This window comes from Pipistrellus kuhlii, unplaced genomic scaffold (assembly GCF_014108245.1).
Source record: "Pipistrellus kuhlii isolate mPipKuh1 unplaced genomic scaffold, mPipKuh1.p scaffold_m20_p_2, whole genome shotgun sequence".
Taxonomy (NCBI): Eukaryota; Metazoa; Chordata; class Mammalia; order Chiroptera; family Vespertilionidae; genus Pipistrellus; species Pipistrellus kuhlii.
Genome location: NW_023425515.1, coordinates 24,850,652 through 24,863,721, shown reverse-complemented (window position 1 = coordinate 24,863,721; position 13,070 = coordinate 24,850,652). Strand labels below are relative to the sequence as shown.

At 36.3% G+C, this 13,070-nt stretch overlaps 1 protein-coding gene across 2 annotated transcripts in view; it reads right to left on the bottom strand.

Annotated features, from left to right (window-relative positions):
- LOC118722332 (multiple epidermal growth factor-like domains protein 6) overlaps window positions 1-13,070 on the bottom strand; it is a 589,906-nt gene that overhangs the window by 118,504 nt on the left and 458,332 nt on the right. The window lies entirely within an intron of this gene.

Below are 13,070 nucleotides of genomic sequence, written 5' to 3'. Positions count from 1 at the left end.
ACATTCTCTGCTTCACTGTGTGAAACAAGGCCAACTGGAGACAGGGACAAGTCTCAGCTACAGCTGCCATGGAAATGCAAGAAAGAAGTTCAGATCCTTCTGGAATTAGTCAGCTGGCCTCCTTCTCTGCCTCCCTTGCTCCTTAGTATTAGTTTTAGTCTCTGAAAACTAATGTGAGGCCACACATCCTATCAGGAACATCTCCGCACAGAGCTTACCGAATTTATGGGTAAAGTGATTCTGGTCTGAATTTGGGAATCCAGCCTTGTCTACATTAAAGGCTGTCGGGTGGGACTGCAGAATTCCTACTCCTGCCCTCTACCATATGTAAAAAATATGATGCACAATACAAAAAGCAAAACAATGTATAAAGCTACCTTATCTCCACATTCTCCCCTTTTAATCCAATCACTACCATAGATAAATGCTTTCATGCATTTCTTGTAAATCCTTCCAGACTCTGAAAGTATAAGTAATGCAAATATCTATCTATCTATTATCTATCTATCTATCTATCATCTATCTATCATCTCAGATGCAGTAGACATTGTTTTGCTCATTGCTTTTACTTAAGGAGTGGTTGAGTCGAATATGCAGACTAATTAGGAGGAGTACTTCTATTTATTTTAGGTCTTTAAGTTCAACAATGCTTTACAGTTTTCAGTATATAATTTTTGCATTGTTTTGTTAAATTTGTTCTTACTAATTTTATTCTTTTTGATGCTATTATAAATAGAACTGTTTTTTAATTTTGCTTTCAGATTGTTCGTTGCTAAAGCGAAGAAATCTACTTGATTTTTATATGTTGACTCTATTTCCTGCAACTTTGATTACTTTTTTATTAATTTTAATATTGTGTAAGTGGATTCCTTAATATTTTCTACATGCTAGATGATTTCATGCCCAAATAGAGTTATTTTAACTCCTCCTTTTTAATTGGGGTGATTTTTATTTTATTTTTTTGTCCTTTTTGCTCTGGCTAGAATTCCAGGACTGTATTGAAAGAAGTGGCATGAACAGATTCTTGTCTTCCTTGATCTTGGGTAGAAAATTTCCTTAATCTACACTAATAAGAGAGTAAGATGCAAATTGACTGTAACTTCATGACACCTACCAGCCAACCAGGAGTGGATATGCAAATTAACCCACCAAGAGTGGCCACAGGTGGGATAGGATGCTTATGTCGTTGCCATGGTGACGATGCAGGCGTTCTGCAAACCCCTGTCCACTCAGGGCCTCTGGGCATTGTGGGAAGGTGGAACAGTGGCTCCAGCCCAGAGCTAAAAGCTGGCTCTGACCAGAGCAAAGGCAGCCTGCAGCTCAGGGAAGGAAGGCCCATTCTTGGATGAATCTTCCTGCAATCAGGTCTCTAGTTAAGTATAATGTTCACTGTGTGTTTTTATAGGTTTCATCTATCAGGTTAAAGAAGTTCTCTTATATTTCCAATTCATTAAGTTATCTTTATCACAAAAGAGTATTTGATATTGTAGTGTGTTTCCCCCCCCCCACCTGCATCTATTGAGATGATAATAAGTGTTTGTCCTTTATTCTATTGATATGGTATATGATATCAGTTGATTTTCAGATGTTGAACTGATCTTGTTTTCCTGAGATACATCCTGTGCTTGCCAGCCTTGATCCTGGCTTCTGATTGAGTAGCACTCCCCCTGGGGGTATGCACTGACCACCAGGGGGCAGCTCTTGTGTTGAGCATCTGCCCCCTGGAAGTCAGTGAGCATTATAGCAATCAGTTATTTTGCTGTTCAGTCGATTTGCATAGTAGCTTTTTATTATATAGGATTTATATTCATATTCATATTTATATTGGTCTGCAGTGTCCTTTTTTGTTAAATCCTTGTCTGGTTTTTATATCAAGGTAATAATACTGGCCCTATAGAATGAGCTGGGAAGTATCTCTCCTTCTATATGTTTCGAAATAATTTGTGAAGAGCTTACATTAATTCTTCTTTAAATGCTTGGAATAATTCACCATTGAAACTATCTGGGTTTTAGCTTTTCTTAATGGGAAGTTTTAAAAATTACCAATTCTATCTCTCTACTTATACATCTAACCAGATTTTCTATTTTTTAGAACTCTCTTTCAGTCGTTCTTGTCATCCTAAGAACTTGCTCATTTCATCTAAGTCATCCAATTTGTTGTGATACAGCTCAGTGTTACCCTATTCTCTGTTTTATTTTATGAGGGTCAGTAGTGATGTTCCCTCTTTCATTCATGTTTTAAATAATTCCAGTCATCTCTTTTTTTTCCTTTGTTACTTTAGCTAAAGGTTTGTCAGTTTTATTTATTTTTTCAAAGAACCAATTTTGGGTTATATTAATTTTTTCTTATTTTTCTATTCTCTATTCCATGAATTTCTATACTAATATTTATATTTGCTTTCTTTTATTCTTACCTTTCTCTTTTTCCAACTTGTGTTGCTTCTGCCTAGTATCAGCTCTTTATGAAACTTAAATTTAAGTCTACAGATTCAATCTGCCCCCGCACTTTGACCCTCTCCTATATCTTTGCAGGACCTTTTTGGTTTTGTTTGCTTCCTTCATTGCATCCGTATGTTTTGTCACAGGGTGAGAAGAAGATGGTGACCTATACAGCTATATTTATATTAGAAACTTGATATTTTTAATCTATATCCCCTATCACCAGCTCTCAAGTATGTAATGTCTCCTCTTACCCTTGAAAAATGAGGGATTGATTCTGCCAGAAGCAAGATTTATAAAGTAGATTTTAATTATTATTTTTTAAATATATTTTATTTTATTTTATTACAGAGAGGAAGGGAGAGAGATAGAGAGCTAGAAACGTCGATGAGAGAGAAACATCTACCAGCTGCCTCTTGCACATCCCCTACCGGGGATGTGCCCGCAACCAAGGTACATGCCCTTGACCGGAATCAAACCCGGGACCCTTCTGTCCGACGCTCTACCACTGAGCCAAACCGGTTTCGGCAGATTTTAATTATCTTTGATATGCTTTTCTCAATCACTACAGCTGGAAACCTTTTCTCTAAACTTACTTAATTTCCTATTGTCATTAATGCCTAAGGTCTTTAACTATAAGGTGTTGTTACCCTTTCAGAAAAGGGCTAAATATAACTTCCCTACAGCAAATCTCAGTATTGTCAAAAGCAATTTAATGAAGAAAGATAATCTTTTTAACAAATGTATAGGCAACCAAATAAATCTTGACCTAAATTTCACATCTTACAAAAACTTAACAAAAATAGATTAAAAACATAAATGTAAAAAATAACTAAAAACGAACTTTTAGAAAAAAATCAGCCTTATTAATACCACTAAAACTGATATCAATCCAGATAAAAATGTATAAATAAACTGGCATATTTATGCCATGCAATACTATAAAGTACTGCTATAAGCAATAACTTGGATGAATCTCCAGAGAATTATGCTGAGTGGAAAAAAAAGCTAATCCATAAGAGTTACATACTGTGTAATTCTATTTATGTAACATTCTTGAAATGACAAATTATAGAAATGGATAACATAGTATTTGTCAGGGCTTAGGGAGGGAATACGCATGAAAGGAAAGTGATAATGGCTGTTAAATGGCAACATGAGGAATCCTTGTGGTAAAAAAAAAAAATCTAAAAATCTTGACAGTGTCAATATCAATATCCTAGTGGTGATACTGTATTATAATTTTGCAAGATGTCACCATTGGGAGAAACTGAAAAATGTACATGAGCTCTCTCTATGATATCTGATAATACTGCAGATGAACCTAAAATTATCTCCAAAAAAAGTTTAATGAAAAAAGCAAAGCAATATGAAAACAAAATACACAGAATTTCAGTGACCAGTGGGAAAAAACATATAATATAATTAGACTCCCAGAAGGAGAGAACTAGAAAAAGAAAAGAAAAAGAAAAAAACCTTTGAAAGAAAATAACCAATTTTCCAAATTTGAAGAATATTCAACCCACATACTCTAGAGTTTCAATAAACCCAAGCAGAATAAAAACAGAGAAAATTGAACCATAATACTTCATGAACAAATGGGTGGAAATGAGTAATAAAAAGAAAATCTTAATAGAATCCAAAGGACAAAGAAAAGCTCATAGATAAAGGAGAAGAAAAGATAAAAATGACTGCCTGTGTCTTTTTGAAATTTATTTTACTAGTAAGTTCCATAGTAAAGCAATGAAGATTTTAAGTGGATAAATGATAGGGTCAAAAGTAAAAATTCCAAATCTCCTGAATTTTGATGTAATAATCTCTTTATTGAAGATTATAAAAATATGTGTATTTTATTAAGAAAGTGCTTCATTTCAAAACAGTCACCCTGAATGCACGAGGGATAAAATCTTTCACTGACTTTGCAATCTTAAATCCCTCAGTGTCTTACATGCTTATACACACTTAAGATGTTTTAAATTAAAAAGAAATTGCTGTTTCTTTTTCACTTCCTCTGGAACTTGGAGAACATAAATTACCTTGTATGGATAAACTAACATATTTTACTAAATATGTTAGTTTAAAGAAGTTTAAAATAATATATAGCAATTTATCATGAACAGCTCAAATTCTGGAAATCATTTAAAAAAACGATTATTAGTCACAATTTTGGAGAATGTTTGAGCAAAAAATATATTTTACATATTCTCAATATGACTTCAAACCTTATTTGGGTTTTTAAAAACTATGAGATAAAAATAAGATTTAACAATTCAAAAATTGGCTCTAATTATAATATTTATCTCAAATGTATCTTTTCCATATAATTCTACTATCCAATGTATAGAAAGTACAGTTAGATAGTTTTGAGTTATTTATAAAATTAAACATGTATCTATCTTGCAAACTATATGTCCAATTTACACTTCTCAATTTCTAAGGAAGTACACTTTTAGAATTTGTGCAAATGTACACTAAAGCAGTTAAACATTATTTTATTATAATCAGTTTCACAAATTTCAAACAGCCCAGAATTTTTCCAGGAGCCAGAATTCTGGAAGTTAAGAACAGGATTAAGATGTCATGAGGAGGAATCACTTTCTAAGAAATATATATTGGTAACCTCTATGCACATTCCTATAGGCCTAAGAGCATTTGTTAAAGGCACTTACTAAATATTATAGTTAAGAGTCCCTGATTTCATCTCTCTTTCAAACATGATTCAGAGTCAATGATTCTACTCCTAGGGTTTTTTAACAAAGTACCCATGTGGCTAAACAATGCACGTCTTTATACATGAAAATACAATGGCATTTTATCAGGAAACTTGTTCTGGCCCAATAAATATTTTGCTGAGAGAAATTACTTAAACACACGGTAATAAAAATATGCACTCTAAAATTCTGATAGGTTCTGTAATTATTGATATTGAAATATAATGGGCTCTCCATTTGTGCAGTGATTATACGATGTAGAGTATAATGGGACTTTGGCACTTCTCTTTTTTGGATCAATTCCTACTCTTCTTTCAAAAGTTAGGTGTTATTGCCTTGTAAAAGCCCTCTCCACACCTTTGGGATGGCTTAGGTGCTATTCAAGTGGATTCCCCTAACATTTTACACACCCCTTTACTACTGTGCTGCTATACGTGCACACTTATCTCCCTTGCCAGACCAAGAAGAAGCTTCTTCTTTTTTTTTTTTTTTAATATATTTATATATTTTGTTGTGGTTTTTTTTTTTTAATTTAATTTTATTTATTTATTTTTTTTCAGAGAGAAAGGGAGAGGGATAGAGAGCTAGAAACATCAATGAGAGAGAAACATCGACCAGCTGCCTCCTGCACATCCCTACCGGGGATATGCCCGCAACCAATGTATATGCCCTTGACCGGAATGGAACCTGGGACCTTTCAGTCTGCAGACCAATGCTCTATCCACTGAACCAAACCAGTTTTGGCAGGAAGGAGTTCTTAAGGGCAAGGACCTCTGACTTTCCTATCCAAGAACTCATTTCCAATCCCAGGGCTTGCCACGTATTAGGAATGTGAAAATGTCCTTTGCATGAAGGAAATAGATGACAACTCAATAAATGAAAAGGATGGTGAGAAAGGTAAGTAAATTTTCTCTCTGGTAAAATACCAAATTGGTATTTCGAGTCTGAAATAAATAAATCCTAAAAGCAAAAATGAGATGAAACAATATTTGGTACATGCTCCTTAGAAAGAGACAGAAAATCTCCCAAACCTTTAGATTGCCCTTTTAAGTTTTGCTCTAACTAATATTCATTTCATACATTCACTATATCTGTTCAAATCCCTCAGTGAGTCAAATCTTATTTCTAGCTCAGCATTATGGATCCCTTTCATCTGGTCCTAGATAAAATGCAAGAAATCTATTTAGTGCATGGAGAGAAGCGTGGCTGCCTTTGGCACTTCTATACGCTTAATGAACTACATTTTCCCTTTTAAGACTAATCCAAACCAACCAGAGTTAGGGTCATTTTGAGGCTTACAAGGGCGATCAGACAGGAAATGCTCACTAAGAATCTGAGATTCATAATCAACAGCATCTCAGTTTATGGGACAGTACGATTGTATTCATCAAAGTACAATGTAAGACTTTGTATTGACTGCACGGGAGAAACCAGTCACATCTTCCTATGCTGCTATAGTTTAGTCTAGCTGTCAATTTGGCAGTTCCTGGGTTGCAAATTGTGGATACTATTGCTTAACATTCATGTCTGGTTCACATCCCAGCGGTGGCAGTTCACCATCTACAATCATGTTTCCTAACTGCAGCCCAGCCCAGCTGGAGAGCCAATTTCTAACACAATTGCAGTTAGCTCTGACAAGAGGTCTGGTAGTCAAATGCCACATTCTCAGAGGTACTTGGAGACGGCTTTGTGAAGCATTAATAGATGCAATGGGGAAATCAATGGACAGGAGCTAAACATTCTTTTGAAAGTTAAATATATAATTTGAAACTTTCTATTCCTCAGAATTGCCATAATAATTATTGCCTAGAATATTCATGTTGACATTTAACATGCTAAACTTTCAAAATGGCATAGAGAAAAGATCAAAGGGGCATCAATGCGTAGCCTGACTCTGCCCAAGCCACTAGCTCTGTGACCTTGAGACAATCACTTGACTTATGGAAGACTTAAGTCCCTTATCTGTTAAACAAGCAAAATACTAATTATGGGATTGTTATGAATGTTAAGTGAAACAACCTATGCAAAGAAACTAATACTGTAACAGAATATTATAGGGACTCAAGTGTCAGGCATTCTTAGTATAAATATAATAAAGAGAGAAATTTAAAGAAATAAAAAATAACAAGCTAGTATCAGAAAGAGAGATTTTAGAATTTAAGATATTTGAAGTAAAACCACTATGAGTGATATGAAAATCTAGAGTTTATACCTAAACCTGACTGGAGTTAGGGAAATAAAGAATTCTTATGTAGAGAGTTAAGAGACTCAAGACAAATACTAAAGTCAGAAAAGATTGACTAAATTCTTTTTTTAAAATATATTTTATTGATTTTTTACAGAGAAGAAGGAAGAGGGATAGAGAGCTAGAAACATCGATCAGCTGCCTCCTACACACCCCTTACTGGGGATGTGCCTGCAACCAAGGTACCTGCCCTTGACCGGAATCGAACCCAGGACCCTTCAGTCCACAGGCTGACGCTCTATCCACTGAGCCAAACCAGTTTCAGCAAGATTTACTACATTCTTACCATGTATAAGGTACTAAGAGAAAAAGATAAATGAAGTTTCCCATTGCCCTCCAGGAGTTTATAGTATATGGAGAAATGAACAAGTAAGTACAAAAGGGAAAAGTGTAGGACAAGATCAAGTACTAGGAAAAGAACTGGGATCAGGAAAGATTAAGTCCTCAAAATCTGAAGGAAGAAACTTTCAAGAAGAAAGTCAAGAGCAAACAGCTGGGGGGTGGAGAGTCAACAAAAAAGGGCTAGAATTTATGAGAGTTTCCCTTGTGCTAAGTATAGTTATAGGCACTTCTTACATATTTGTTCAATACATCACTCAAGTAAGATGAGGACAGATATTTACTGGGTGGTAGCAGGGAGCAAGGAGATGAATTTGGAAGAGATAATAGCTCTGAGCTACATTTGGAAATCTTAAATAGTAGTGATTATTATAATAATTATAGGTACTTACTAAAATTATGGATAATGTTTATATAGGACTTAATATGTTCTACATACTGTTTTAAGGAAGGGCTTTACATATATTCATTAATTTAATCTTCACAACAAGTCAGTGTAGTAGGTAGAATTTAATCTCCATTTTACAGATAAAGAATCTGAAGCAGAAACCATATTAAAAGTCTCAAAGGTAAAAAGTGACAGACTTGGGATTTTTGGGGGGGAAAAGAGAGGGCTACCCAAACTGGTTTGGCTCAGTGGATAGAGCCTCAGCCTGTGGACTGAAGGGTCCCGGATTTGATTCCGGTCAAGGGCATGTTCCTTGGTTGCGGGCACATCCCCAGTGGGGGGTGGTGCAGGAGGCAGCTGGTTGATGTTTCTCTCTCATTGATGTTTCTAACTTCTATCCATCTGCCTTCCCGTCTGTGAAAAATCAATAAAATATATATTTAAAAAAAAGAGGGCTTTAAAACCATGTAGCTGAATTCAGAACCTATTTCTAACTCTTACATTATATTGGAGGGAGAGACCTTGGGTGCTGTCTCTCATGATAGCTTTGGGGATGGGCTGCTAACAAATATCCTATATAATAGGAGAGGAATATACTAATTATCTGTTACGCCATGTGTTGTAATGACCAACCACTTAATGACCAGATCACTGGTCTGCTGGAGGGTGGGGCAGTGAACTACAAGCAGGCAGTGGAGAGCTACAGGAGGGGACAGAGCAGCAAGCTATGAGGGCAGGGGTAGCTACAAGAGGGCAGGACAATGGGCAGAGACTACATGAGGGCAGCAGAGAGCTACTGGCACACAGATTTGTGTGCACGGCTACTAGTATCTTTTAAAGGGCAATGTACCCAGCTGATGAGGGCTTCAGAAAATAATTGGCAAAGAGATAGAATTAAATTTAGCCAACAACTACCAATAATAGGGACAGAAAAGCTAAAAAGAAAATGGGGCCCTTCTTCTTGGGGAAAATGGGATGAAGGAAAAGTTTGAGCATGTATAGGAACTGATTGATAAATATCAGTAAGCAAGCAATGAGAGCCTGCAAGGTGAGGCCTTTGGAAGGATGACCAGGCAGAAGAGGATTTGGCATAGGATTTGGCATCATCAGTAAGACTGAATTCCAGTCCTGACTTTGTCAAGAAACAGTTTTGTGACCTTGAAGCTGACATGTACTCTTTTTTTTAATATAATATATTTTATTGATTTTTACAGAGAGGAAGAGAGAGGGATAGAGAGTTTGAAACATCGATGAGAGCGAATCATCAATCAGCTGCCTCTTGCACACCCCTACTGGGGATGTGCCTGCAACCAAGGTACATGCCCTTGACTGGAATAAAACCCGGAACTTTTTAGTCCATAGGCCGATGCTCTATCCACTGAGCCAAACTGCTTTTAGCTGACATGTACTCTTTCTGCTTTAGCTTTCTAGCCATTAATTGTGAGTCTGGCAACTTATTAAGCTATTTACATGCATTCTCCTATTTAATCTTCATCCACAAGTTTATGATATATTGGAGGCCTGATGCACTAAGATTTGTGCAAGAATGGGCCTTGCTTCCCCTGGTTGCTGGCACCACCTTCGCTCAGGACCAGAGCTGCCTTTCCACCTTCCCATGCTGCCCAGAGGCCCAGAGCAACTGGGGCAGTGCAGAATGCTGCTTCCTGCCCCACCCCCAGCCACTTGGCACCTGTGTATGCAAATTAACCCACCATCTTTGTTGGATTAATTTGCATACTCACTCCTGATTCGCTGGTGGGTATTGCAAAGGAACGGTCAATTTGCATCTTCATCTTTTATTAGTGTAGATGTTTGAGTATTATGCCCAAACCAGAGATGAGGAATTGCTAAAGATTTAGATAAATGCTTATCATCCCAGTGAGTGAGGGAGCTGGGATTCCAACCCAGACCTATCTGACCCTACAGTCGTGTAGACCAAGCATGTCAAACTCACACACATGATGCAGGTGGCCCACCAGCTGCAAGTTTGAAATGCTTGCTGTAGACCATTAGTTTGTATAGCTTGTCTCATAACACAAGGTGGTCAATGGAAAAAACTACACTTGAGAATTTTGAACCCAACCCATAATTATGATGCATAAACATAGGAAGGCAGGAGATTGAGAACAATGGCAGCAGTGAGATACTAGACTCCTCAGGAACATTTGAGATATATTATATACACAAATTTGCTATGTCCTTTAATTTTTGGTTTGGAAAATGTTAAAGTATAAAAAAAGTTGGAATATTTCCAAAGTGCTACTGCAGTTTACTCTCTGCCATCAATTATTTCCATTTAAAAAGGCATTTTAAGACATACCAATATTGAAAACAGGCACAGCTGGAAATCCTACTGATGCAATGGTAGATATAATGTCCTGATGTGTTTGCAAAAAGCATAATAGGTCAGTGAAAACCATTTGACCTTAATCCTGAAATATGTCATTTACTCAGCTTCAGATGATCCCTGTAATTATCAAAGGATTCAGAGGAACATCTCCTTAGGTCAAATATCATAAAAAAAAATAGGAAACAAGGGACATTTTTCAGATCTGGACTAATCAGTCCTCACAGCCTTACTAAGAGAGCCCATTATATATGCAGGGCACCTGCATCTTAAAGATTTTATCAAATTTGAATTCATACAAATGACCTTTTAGTCTTCTAAATTATTTTATAGCTCTAAGGGCAGATCAGGATTATTAGCTTGTTTCCCACAAGATACGTAGTGGTGATGTGATTTTTGAGAAATATAGAAAGGATTTGAATTTAGCGTTCTATTGCTTCCACCTTTCAGTCTATCTGTTAGGCTGGGCTGCCTGAAGATTTATGTTACCATAAAAATTAGGATGTCATAAATTGTGCAAATAACCCTTGGATCCTAACAGATTTAAATAGAGTTTATTGCAAATAAATTATCATGCATGGGAGGCAAAGATTGATCTATAAAAATATTTTTTTTGTAATTTTTTAAAATAAATTAAAATTTGCAAATTTAAATATCCACCATCAGGAAATTGGAATAGTGTAATTATGAAAACAATAGTATATTATGCATTATAGAGTCAGCATGAAAAATGTTGTGTTTCAGAGTTTTAGTACCTGAATTTAACTCCTGGCTGTGCCACTTCCATGCTATGAAATCTTAGGCCAATTACCCAAACTCTACACAGTGTCTCATCTTCTCTTTTCTAAGATGGCAATGGTAATAGTGCCTGCTTCATTCAATGTCTGTGAATTTAAATTAGATAATGCATATAAATTTAATTTTCAGTGGTGACTGACACAAAGGTAATTCTAGGTAAATATGAGCTATTATTATAGTGTAGTCATTAAAATATAGCAGACAATTAGATTATGGTATTGAATAATTATAAAATATTTTAATAAATAAATTATAAAATAGAAGATAGAGTATATTGTATTTCATAGAAGAATGTTTATTTCTGTAAATAGAAGTCTTGGGATATACCAATATATTAAAAATGTTAGTTATAAATAATAGTTTTAGAGATAGTTTAAATGGTGATTATGGTAGTTTCTATTATTTTTCTTTTGTGATATTTTGTTGTCCATTTGTGCCAAATCTCCTTCAATAGAAAGTGTAAAGCCATAAAATAAAATATGTTGCATGCTCACATTGATGCAGGACAAATTTAAAAGGACCTCAGTAGACATTGCTGTTATCAGAATGTCAATAGTTCCTGAGGCAAGAGATGCTATGACACCAAAAAGACCACGGGGAGAGGAGAGGTGTGAGGAAAGACTCGGTATACTCAATACAAATTTGAAGTTGATGATAGTAGTACCAAAAGTCAATGTCTGCTGAAAACAGGAAAGGTACAATTTCAAAATTAAGATCACTACCACTGAAGTAGGAAATAATTATTTTTAGTAATCTGGAAATAGTCATTTTCTTTGAGTTAAATATGTAAGGCCCTGATTAAATTCTTAAACTTTGTAATGCTTTCTTTGAGGTTATTTTTATTTCTTACTCAGGTTTAGATGTCATTTCATGGTCTAAGCAAGTCTATTCCCATGGTGAGAGGCAGTGGGACACAATACTGGAAGGATGTCTAAGCTAAGATCCGAGGCTGACACCTTATTTTGTATTTATAAACCCATCTGCATGGTGGGTTTGATCTTCCCTTTGACTGTTTACTCTTATTTGCTTCCTACTTCTAATCTCTATCTCAGTCTGTGGCCCAAAGCAGGCACACACTAAAAAGTCACTGTATAAATGAACAAATAGATGAATTTTTAAAAGTCATTTAGTCTCTTCAAGACTCAATTTTACCTATTTGTAATTTGCTAGTTTTCAAATCTTCTAAGATCACTATAACCCTTTTTAAATAAAATCTTACGGAAAAGCTTATTATATACTACATGGTTAAAGGTAGAGTTTCTCTGGGCATCCTATATAATAAAAGGGCAATATACAAATTGACCCTAACAGGGGAACTACAGGGAACGACTGGTCTCTATGACACCCACTGACCACCAGGGGGCACATGCTCAATGCAGGAGCTGTCCCCTGGTGGTCAGTGTGCTCCCACAGGGGGAGCTCCACTTAGCCACAAGCCTGGCTGATGGCTGCAAATGCAGCGGCTGTGGAGGAACCCTCTCGCCTCCTCGGCAGCTCTAAGGCTGTCCCACTGTGGCTTAAGCTTTTAGTTGGACATCTTCCAAAGGCTCCAGGGCTGTCAGAGGGATGTCTGACTGCCAGATTAAACCCGATACCCCAGGGAGTGGGACTAAGGTGGAAGGGGGACATCCCCCAAGGGGTCCCGGCCTGTGAGAAGGCACAGGCCAGGCATAGGGACTCCCCGAGTGCATGAATTTTTGTGCACCGAGCCTCTAGTATAGTAAATAAAAAACCTGGAGCAGTTCTACACCCATATTCCCCCTTCTTTCACACATACTCATACATACAAATGCACACTCACAC